Source organism: Arabidopsis lyrata (genome assembly GCF_000004255.2).
Source record: "Arabidopsis lyrata subsp. lyrata unplaced genomic scaffold ARALYscaffold_2, whole genome shotgun sequence".
Classification (NCBI taxonomy): Eukaryota; Viridiplantae; Streptophyta; class Magnoliopsida; order Brassicales; family Brassicaceae; genus Arabidopsis; species Arabidopsis lyrata.
In genome coordinates, this window is record NW_003302554.1 from 14,103,637 (window position 1) to 14,113,787 (window position 10,151).

General features: G+C 30.5%; 1 long non-coding RNA gene and 1 pseudogene across 1 annotated transcript; both read left to right on the forward strand.

The window, feature by feature from the left end:
* The first annotated feature begins 11 nt into the window (after window positions 1–11).
* Window positions 12–402, forward strand: LOC110224188. Its single transcript, XR_002328906.1, has 2 exons — window positions 12–142; window positions 230–402. It is a non-coding gene; the product is annotated as an uncharacterized LOC110224188 (long non-coding RNA).
* A 749-nt stretch (window positions 403–1,151) lies between these two features.
* On the forward strand, window positions 1,152–3,637 carry LOC9324808 (annotated as a pseudogene).
* The last annotated feature ends 6,514 nt before the right edge of the window (window positions 3,638–10,151 follow it).

The following is a 10,151-nucleotide window of genomic DNA, read 5'->3' on the forward strand; positions in this document are numbered from 1 at the left end:
TTGAAGTCAGAGTTGCTTCTGTTGCTTATTTTTTCAGGTTGGATTCCCTGGTTTTGATTCAATGTCTTCTCCTCTAAACATGTTGATCAACAATGAACGTGCATCATATTGAAACCATTATTGGGAAAACCAATTTAAAAAGGTGTGACTCTCGTAAAGTATACTATTTGATATGTTGTTGACCTACATTTTTACATGCCTTTTAACTGGATGAATAATTTAATGGTAGGTGCATCTACAAGAATCCTTCCTTTGTGGTGGAACTCTTTATCACTAGTATTTCTATTTCTTTTGTTGTTAGTTCTACAATCTTAGCTATCTTGTCTTGTTGTATTAAGACCTGGATGTTGTATTGCTCTCGAAGCAACATACTGTGGTTATCTATCCTCCTGTGTAAGTTTATTGGTCTTTGTTCGGCACTCTTTAGAGGAGAGTTTGTATGCTTTTAACTTAATATATTGGAGTGTTTGAAGTTAAAAAAAAAAAAAAGTTTATTTCCATAAAAAAATAAAGTCAGACTAGAGGTTACCAAACTCATCACTAACCATGTCAATTAGGGCCAAAGCTCGGTCTAGCCCAAAAATATCATGTTAGAGTATCCCTTGTCAATATTACGAAAGTATGTTTTATGTTTATGAAAATTCCACATCAAATACGGAGATAAATGATAAGAAAAGTACACAGTCCATTCATCGTTTAACGTAATGAAGGAGCCCTTGATAAACGTAAATATTATTTGCTCACTGATGAGTGTGGCTATCTCTACAATAATTATTTGAGAAGTAGAAACGCACCATATTGAAAGTTAGGGCATTGGAGGCCTGTGGTTAAAAGTTGGAATGATTTGTCCTAAACACCCTTAATGAATTGTTCTTCTCGAAATTTCTTCTTCTTCGTAATTAGGGGTATATAAGTCTAATCGTGTGTTGATCTCTATACTAATGTCCTAAACACCCTCGATTTCGAAATTTTTTGTTCTTAATTGTTAAGGGTATATAAGTCTAATCGTGTTTTGAGATGATTAGTCTTAATCACCCTTAATGAATACACTATCAAATCCAGTTTTCTATTTTTTGGTGAGGGTAAAACAATAAAATCGTGTGAATTTTATTAAAATATAGAATATTTCGTTTTTTAATATTAAAATATAGAATATTTCGTTTTTTAATATTAAAATATGGAATATTTCGTTTTTTAATTTTTATAAAAAGTTAAGATAGATATTAAAATATCTTACGAATATTTGTATCAAGAAATTTTCCAATTTTAAAAAATAAATTTTTAGAGATAATTATGACAGTGTGCCCTAGATTTTAAGCTATAAATATAGAGCCGCAGCCACACCATTAGAACTCAGATTCGTTAGCCTAAACATATCGTTTTGATATTATAGCTTTTTTTTTTTGTTGCTTTGGTTCTTTTATGGATCGATTTTTTTATTTTGCGTTATTATTTTTTACTTTTTCTTGAGGTTATATTTGTATTGTTATTATCTTGGTCTATGAATTATTAAGATTGTTATTGTTTTGCTAATTTGTATCGTGTGAATTATGTTTTAGGTAACCGCTCATGGGAGTTTCTATCAAGAGATTGAATGAACGAGTTGATGAAGACATGCCTCTTCATTAAATTCATTAACAAACTTTTTACATCAATCGTGAGTCCTCTTTAATTTTAGTTAGCGCTTCTCTTATGTCTCTTTGTAAATTACTTACAATTTTATAATTTGTGTTGGTTTAATTATTGATAGTTGTCTCTCATCAGATCTGATGTAAAATAATTTTTTACCATGCACTACATAACGAAATATTTTTTTTTTTGTCAACGTTACTCATAGTTTTTGTGTTTTTGAAGGCGGAGCATTGCGCTGATGCGGAAGTGATTTACAAGTTTTTGGAGGTCAATGAGATTGATAAGGTATATTATAATCGACTATGTTTTAGATTTTTTTTGTTTTTTCTTTTTATTTTGTATATTGGTTGTTGATTATTTTCTTTGATTATTTGTGTGATTGAGACCTTTTTTTTTATATAGAATATTTGTTATTCGTAGAAATAATTATGTCGTGTTATTATATGAAAGATTTGATAAATTATTGGAACTATGTTGGTCAAGGTTCTCGAAGAACTCATCTCTACGTTTAAATCGATCTGATATAAACATGTATTTTTGTATATTAATATTTCTTAATTTTATGAGTTTTTTTATTATTAGATGACTACGAGAAGGTAATCTCTAATCTACTATTTTTATTTGTATTTTGTTATGAATTATTTATATGCTTTCTTTTGTTTTTTAGAAACTCTAACATTAATTTGCTTTCTAAAACATATTGAGTCTATTTTGAAGCTCGGGAAAAACAGAGTTCTCTAAAACGATATCTGTCGAGATTGCATAGGTATGTCTATCGTGATGAAATTGTTAAATAGATACTGGGCTTCTAAGAAATTCTATCACTTTGAATCCTTGTAATCGTGAGAGAAAAGTTTAGGGTTTGATTGTTTCAGTTTTGATTAGTGAATTGAAAGATGCCGCAATTTCCACATATGATTTTTACGTTCAATCATAATTTGGATGTGTGGAAATTAATACTTGAATCGATGGAGAGAAGATTACAACTGACGTGTGAGTTAATTTGTGTATTTTATGGTACATGTTTTCGTCATGGATCAAAAAGTTCAATCCCATCTTTATAGGAGTTAGGCTTTCATCTAACCTCTTTTATATTTGATAGATTGTTTGTTGTGTTATTTTTTTAATTTTAGATTCAAATATATATTTTTTAATTTCAGTTTTAGGCGACTAAAGGATTGAATATGCTATGAATATGTAATTTTATATTCTTTTGTTTATTTAATTGCCATTAACCTATTTTGACTTTAATTTATATGTTTTATTATGAGAGATAGGAAAAATAGCTAATCTATTTTGACTTTAATTTATATGTTTTATTATGAGAGATAGGAAAAATAGCTGATCAGTGATTTTTGGTTGTCGGAGACTGATCCGAATGAGCGACGGTGATGAAAATATGAGTGGTGGATAGAGACGCAAGGGATCGGTGAAGTTGTTTAATACACACAAGGGGTTTGGTTTCATCACACCAGACGACGGTGGTGAGTGGTGACGATCTCTTCGTTCACCAGTCCATTAGCTCTGAAAAATTTCGTAGCCTTACCGTTGATGAAGCTGTTGAGTTCAAGGTTGAGGTTGACAACGCCAGTCGTCTGAAGACTGTTGAAGTTTCTGGACCCGAGGGTGCTCCTGTTCAGTGAAATAACGGCGGTTCATCTGGTGGATGTGGTGGTTTTGGCTGTGGAGGTGAGGACGTGATGGTGGAAATTATTAAGGAGGATATGGTGGTGATGGTACTTGCTTTAGGTGTAGTGAACCAAGTTATATGGCGAGAGATTGTTCTCAAGGTGGTGGAGGATACAGTGGTGGTGGAGGTGGTTGAAGGTACGGTATGTTGTAGGTGGAGGTGGTGGTACTTGCTTTAGTGGTTTTATTTGTTTCGTTTAATTTTGTACCAATCTTATCATTTGTATTAAGGATTTTATAACTAGAGACGTAGGTACATATGACAAATGTGAATGTTTTTATTTATGAATTATAAAACATGTTGTGTTATATGTCATTTAGCTTATATAATATTTAAAACGTTTGTGGATATCTAAGAAGTGAAATTATTGGGGCCGGAGTTATTTGACGAACACATCAATTGGATTTAAAAAATCTTTTAACAATATGCTATGTGTCATTATTTCATCTCATAAGTGATATTTCATTAAACTTTAATCTATTATATACTTTATGAAATTTTTTAGATTAAATCTATTGGATACGATATCTATGATTCTTACATTTGAAATATATTTTTGTTTTGAATTAAAATTAAAAAATTAAAATCTGTAAGGGTAGTTTCAGAAAAGGATGAAAATAAAAAAAGACACAAAGTTCTTTTATTCTTAAATATATTGACATGTGATTTTCATCCCACATACTATTTTTAAATTATATGTTTATTATATACATATAGACACTTATATGATTAATTAAAGATTTGCTCTCTATAGTAGTATTTAATTAGATATTTTTTAAAATTGTTCATATAACTTTCTCTTTGCTTTTAAATTGTTTCAGTTTTATTAAATTTAGTGATCACTAGAGGAAAATCCGGGCGTTAATAATTGACATTTTTAGATTAATTAACTTAAGTTTAAATTCAATTTTAGTTATATATTAAAAAGTCATATGATATTGTATTTAGCATTTTAATAAATATAACCTATATGATACTATTAATCTATTCATTCTAATTTATATTTACAAATTGAAATTTATTTTTTGTTTCTTATTATTACTTATATAGTTTTTTTTCTCATCTATATAGTCTCTAATAATCTTAAAGGAAAATGATCTCTTCATAATAGTATGAAATGTACCTTTTCTAATAGTAGTTTTAATTTTGGAGAAATTCCAAAAGCTTTTCAAATTTATCTTCTTTAGTTATGTTGTTAAGGATTTGAATATGTGTAATTTGATAACTTGGTTTCTAATGTTATGAAATCTTGAAGAAAAATAACAAAAATATCATTATTTTTAAATAACCAAGCAATGGATTAGCAAGTAAAGAACGATGGTTCTTGTGTGATACTACATCATTGACTTTGATCGTGTTAAGAAGTCAATATTCAAATTCCCTTTAAATGTTTTGATTAGTTTATTTTTCACTTTATATGTAAAAGCTAAAACTTTTCTTTCCCATTTTATCAGCGGCTTAAATTTAAAATCACTTTCGGAATTTTAGCAGCCAAATTTTCAATTACTTTCAACCTAATTATTTTAGTTTGTTTGAACAAATTTGACCTAATTATCTCAAAGCTTGAACTGAACGTATCCAACACATTCGCTTCGACATAACGACAAGAGCGGAGTAGGGAAGACAAAATTTTGACCTCATGAATTTTAAAGCCTTGACAAACTTGATATATGGTCATATTGAAATAAACTGCAAGCATGTAAGAAAAAAGTTAAATCTCAGTAATATGAAAGTGTATGTAAATGGGTCATTCTTATTATTTATAAAAAAAACCATTGAAACTTTTTGAGGAAAACCACATGCTAAATGTTTTTTAAAGGAACATTATTTCATTACACATTTTAATTTTCATTGAAATTGATTCCAAAACTTACGATGAAAGCCAAATATAATACTATCAAATCCAAGTGAAAGTATTTTATTTTTGTTCATCACAGTGCGTTGAAGTTTTGTCCTACACATACACACATCATCTAATCACACGTATAGAAACAAAATATACATAGAGGGATGGATCTTTATGTTAGTAGAGCAAAAATACCTCTAAAGCGTGAACTAAGGTTTTTACGCTTCAGTTTTTCTAATCTAAGGGTTATCTTGGGTAGTCGGCTTCGGCAATTCGCTTCCAGGGTGCTGCGTGCGAGCAATCGAGGAACTGAGCAAGGTAAATGTTGGCGGATTCATGATTTCGGAGGATGATGCTGGTCTCTTCCACGAATTTGTATCTACTATTAATTACACTTTCGTAGAGTGAACTTCTCTAGAGTGATCCAATGATGTTGATGACCACGCCAAATTCATCAACATTTGAGAAGTAATAAGTGCGATGAATTTTGATTGGGTGGCTTAGGGGGAATTCCAAAAGCTGAAGTTTGGGCGAGGGGAGTCTCTTGAGTGACCTATTATATACTATGTGTCAATGAGACGTGGATAATTGTAAGTGGTTTTTAAGAGTGATGTGGCATCTTGCAAAATCTCCGCTTACGTGGCTTCCTCTAAAATGCTTTTGATTGTGCTGATGTAGATATATTGAGAGGCCTCAATGAACACCTTTTATTAGTAAGAGATGTTGCCAGAACTAAGAGTTGATTCGTATTATTAACACTGCTCAAGCCGCATGTATGTAATTTAATTTAGATCACTTTTTAGCTTTGTTTTGAATTATTTTGGAATATGAGTTCTACATAACGTGAGTTTATTTTGTAAGTTTCTTTTTTTTTTCTTATACTGTGGAGTGTGATAAAGCTGCTTTTGGAGAAGTGAATTAGTTCAATATGATTCATGTTTCCTATGATCACGATATTCTTCATCACTCCATCTACAAACTTATAAAAAAAAACAATTGTAAGTACACGATTAGATTGTTTGTGTGTGTGCTTGATTTAGTGTTTGTAGATATTTGTTTTGTAAGCAATATTTTTTTTAATTAAAATTTAAAACAAGTACTAAACCCAAACTTTATATATATATATATATATATATATATATATATATATATAAGTATTGATTTGTTAGGATTTTCCGGTTTAATTGAGAGTCATGTTTCTGATATGATTTTTGCTCTGTCTTTGTGTTATCATCAACCGGAATCAGCCATGGTGAATTATATAGTGAAGCAATACGTTGTTGCAATAGAAGGAGATACAACATTGGTCGCAGTGGAGAGCATGTATGTTATAGGAAAGCTCAAAATGGCATCGAAAACCCTAATCGGAAGAGAAAGAAGAAGATGGTGATGATATGAAATGTTAACAACGTTACTTGAGCACGTACTGGAGATGAGGATGAAAAGAACATGTTCTACATCCTTTAGTATCTTGAAATCTTTCTTTTGCAGGTGATAGAGAACACAAAAGTTATGATTGTATCTATAGAGGAATGAGAAGGAACAGATGGAAGACTCTTACATACCGGTAAAAGAAAGAGAGGAGATAGCATTAAGGGAACACGAATGTTTGAATCTGATACAGGCACTCAATTATTGTTGTTGTTACCCTGAGGTCGCTTCACCAATGCTACGGTGATCATGCATTGGTTTTATCTAAATTTTTTTCGTTTAGTTTGTAGTCATGCATGCCTTTGTTTATATGTTAACCTCAATTTCTTAGTCCGTTAGTGGTTTTACTTGTACAAACAAGGGAAATACCGCTGATGTTGAATACTTACCTCATATTTGAATGTGGAGGACGATCTTGAGACCAATGAAGATGAAGAAGAAGAATTAAGAATATTATTGGTATACAGAATAGAAAATGAGTGAATATTATTGGTATACGGAATAGAAAATGAGTCAAGATCATTAGTGATTCAAAACTGATCAATTAAATTCTGATATATAATAGTTATTTATAATGGTTGGTCCATAATGTATCTTTTATTTTAAAATTAATAGTAAAATTATTTGATAACTACAATATAGTTTAGTTACTTTATAAAAAAAACCTTCACCCTACAGAAGTTACATAATTTTATTATTAATTTCTCACTGAATGACAAAATAATTTTATAAAACCTGATCAACATGATAACAAAACAAGAGAAGCAAAGTTGATAGTTTTCGGGAGTCTGATGAAAGAGTTCTTGATAAGCGTAGAAATTATTTGTTGAACATAAGTTTGGCTGTAACAATGATAACACAAAACATGAGCAAAATAGCGATTTTCTGCAGCCTAATGAAAGAGCTTTTGATAAATGTAGAAATAGTTTGCTGATTGATGAGTTTGGCTATAACCATGATAACAAAAAAAAGGAGCAAAATTGACCTTTTTTTGCAAGGTGATGAAAGAGTTCTTGATAAACGTAAAAAATATTTGTTCATTGATAAGTTTGCCTATAACCATGATAACAAAACAAGAGAGCCAAAATTGACGGTTTTCTACTGTCTGATGAAAGAGATCTTGATAAACGTATAAATCATTTGCTGATTGATGAGTTTGGCTATAACAATGATAACGAAAAAAGAAGCAAAATTGACGGTTTTCTGCAGGCTCATGAAAATGTTCTTGATAAACATAGAGATCATTTGCTAATGATGAGTTTGGTTATAACCACGATGGAAAAAAGAGAGCCAAATTGATGATTTTCTACAGTCTGATGAAAGAGCTCTTGCTAAACGTAGAAATCGTTTGCCGATTACAGAGTTTTGCTATAACCATTATAACAAAAAAAAGGGGCAAAATTGACGCTTTTCTGCAGTTCGATGAAAGAGAAATTGATAAACGTAGAAATCATTTGATGATTGATGAGTTTGGCTATAACCATGATAACAAAGAAAAATGAGCAAAAGTGACGGTTTTCTACAGTGTAATGAAAGAGCTCTTGATAAACGTAAAAATTATTTGCTCATGATGAGTTTGGCTATAACCATGATTACAAACAAGAGAGATAAAATTGACGGCAATCTGCAGTCAGATTAATGATATCTTGATTAACGTAGAAATCATATGTTGATTGTTGAGTTTGGCTATAACAATGATAACGGAAAAATGAGCAAAAGTGACAGTTTTCTGAAGGCTCATGAAAAATCTCTTGATAAACGTAGAAATCATTTGTTGATGATTAGTTTGGGTATATCCAAGATAACAAAAAAAAAAAAAAAAAAGCAAAATTAACGTCTTTTCGCAGTCTGATGAAAGAGGTCTTTGATTAACGTAGAAATCATTTGCCGATTGAAGAGTTTAACTATACCCATTCTAACAAAAAAGAGCAAAGTTGACGATTTTTGGCAGTCTGATGAAAGAGCTCTCGATAATCGTAAAAATCATTGGCTGATTGAAGAGTTTTGCAATAACCATTATAATGGTAAATGAGCAAATTGAAGGTTTTCTGCAGCCTAACGAAAGAGCTCTTGATTAACTTAGAAATTTGTTGATTGATGAGTTTGGCTATAGCCATAAAAAAAAATAGGAGCAAAATTGACGGTTTTCTACTGTCTAATGTAAGAGGTTTTAGTAAACGTATAAATCATTTGCTGATTGATGAGTTTGGTTATAACAATGATAACAATAAAATAGAGCAAAATAGACAGTTTTCTCCAGGATGAAGAAAGAGCTATTGATAAATGTAGAAATTATTTGCCGATATTGATGAGTTTGACTATAACAATGATAACAAAATAAAAGAACAAAATTGACGGATTCTTTCAGCCTCATGAAGAAATGTTGATAAATGTAGAAATTATTTTCTGATATATGTGTTTGGCTATAATCATTGATTAAAAAGAACATGATGAGCAAAGTTGATGGTTTTCTTCAACTTCATGAAAAAGCTCTTGATAAACGTAGAAATCGTTTGTTGATTGATGAGTTTGGCTATAACAATGATAACCAACAAACAGGAGAAAAATAACGATTTTCTGCATCCTCATGCAGAAATTATTTGCTGATTGATGAGTTTGCCTATAACCATGATAACAAAAAAAAGGAGCGAAATGTACGTTTTTGCTACGTAATGAAAGAGCTCTTGGTAAACGTAAAAATGATTTGTTCATTGATGAGTTTTGCTATAACCATAATAAAAAAAACAAGAGAGACAAAATTGGCGACTTTCTGTAATCCGATGAAAGAGATCTTGATAAACATAGATATCATTTGTTGATTGATGAGTTTGGCTACAAAAATGATAAAGAAAAAATGAGCTAAAGTGACAGTTTATTACAGGTTCATGACAAAGCTTTTGATAAACGTATAAATCTTTTGTAGATGATGAGTTTAGCTATTACCATGATAACAAAACAAAAAAAAACTGACGGTTTTCTCCATTCTAATGAAAGAGCACTTGATAAACGTAAAAATAATTTGCTGATTGAAAAGTTTTAGCATGATCATTATAACGAAAAATGAGCAAAAGTGAAGTTTTTTGCAGCCTGATGAAAGGGCTCTTGATTCGCAGAGAAATTATTTGCTAATTGATGAGTTTGGCAATAGCCATGATAACAAAAAAAAAAAGAAATTTGACGGTTTTCTGCTGTCTAATGAAAGAGCTCTTGATAAAAGTAGAAAACCTTTGCTGATTGATGAGTTTGGCTATAACAATGATACCCATAAAAGAGAGCAAAATTGATAGTTTTCTATAGCCTAATGAAAGAGCTCTTAGTAAACGTAGAAATCATTTGCTGATTTATGAGTTTGGCTATAACTTGATAACAAAAGAATGAGCAAAATTGACGGTTTTTTGCAGCCTCATGAAAAAATTGTTAATAAACATAATAATCACTTTCTGATTTATGATTTTGGCTATAACCATAATTAGAAAAAAAAACAAGTGGAGCAAAGTTGACTGTTTTCTGAAGTCTGATGAAAGAGCTCTTGATAAGCGTATAAATCATTTA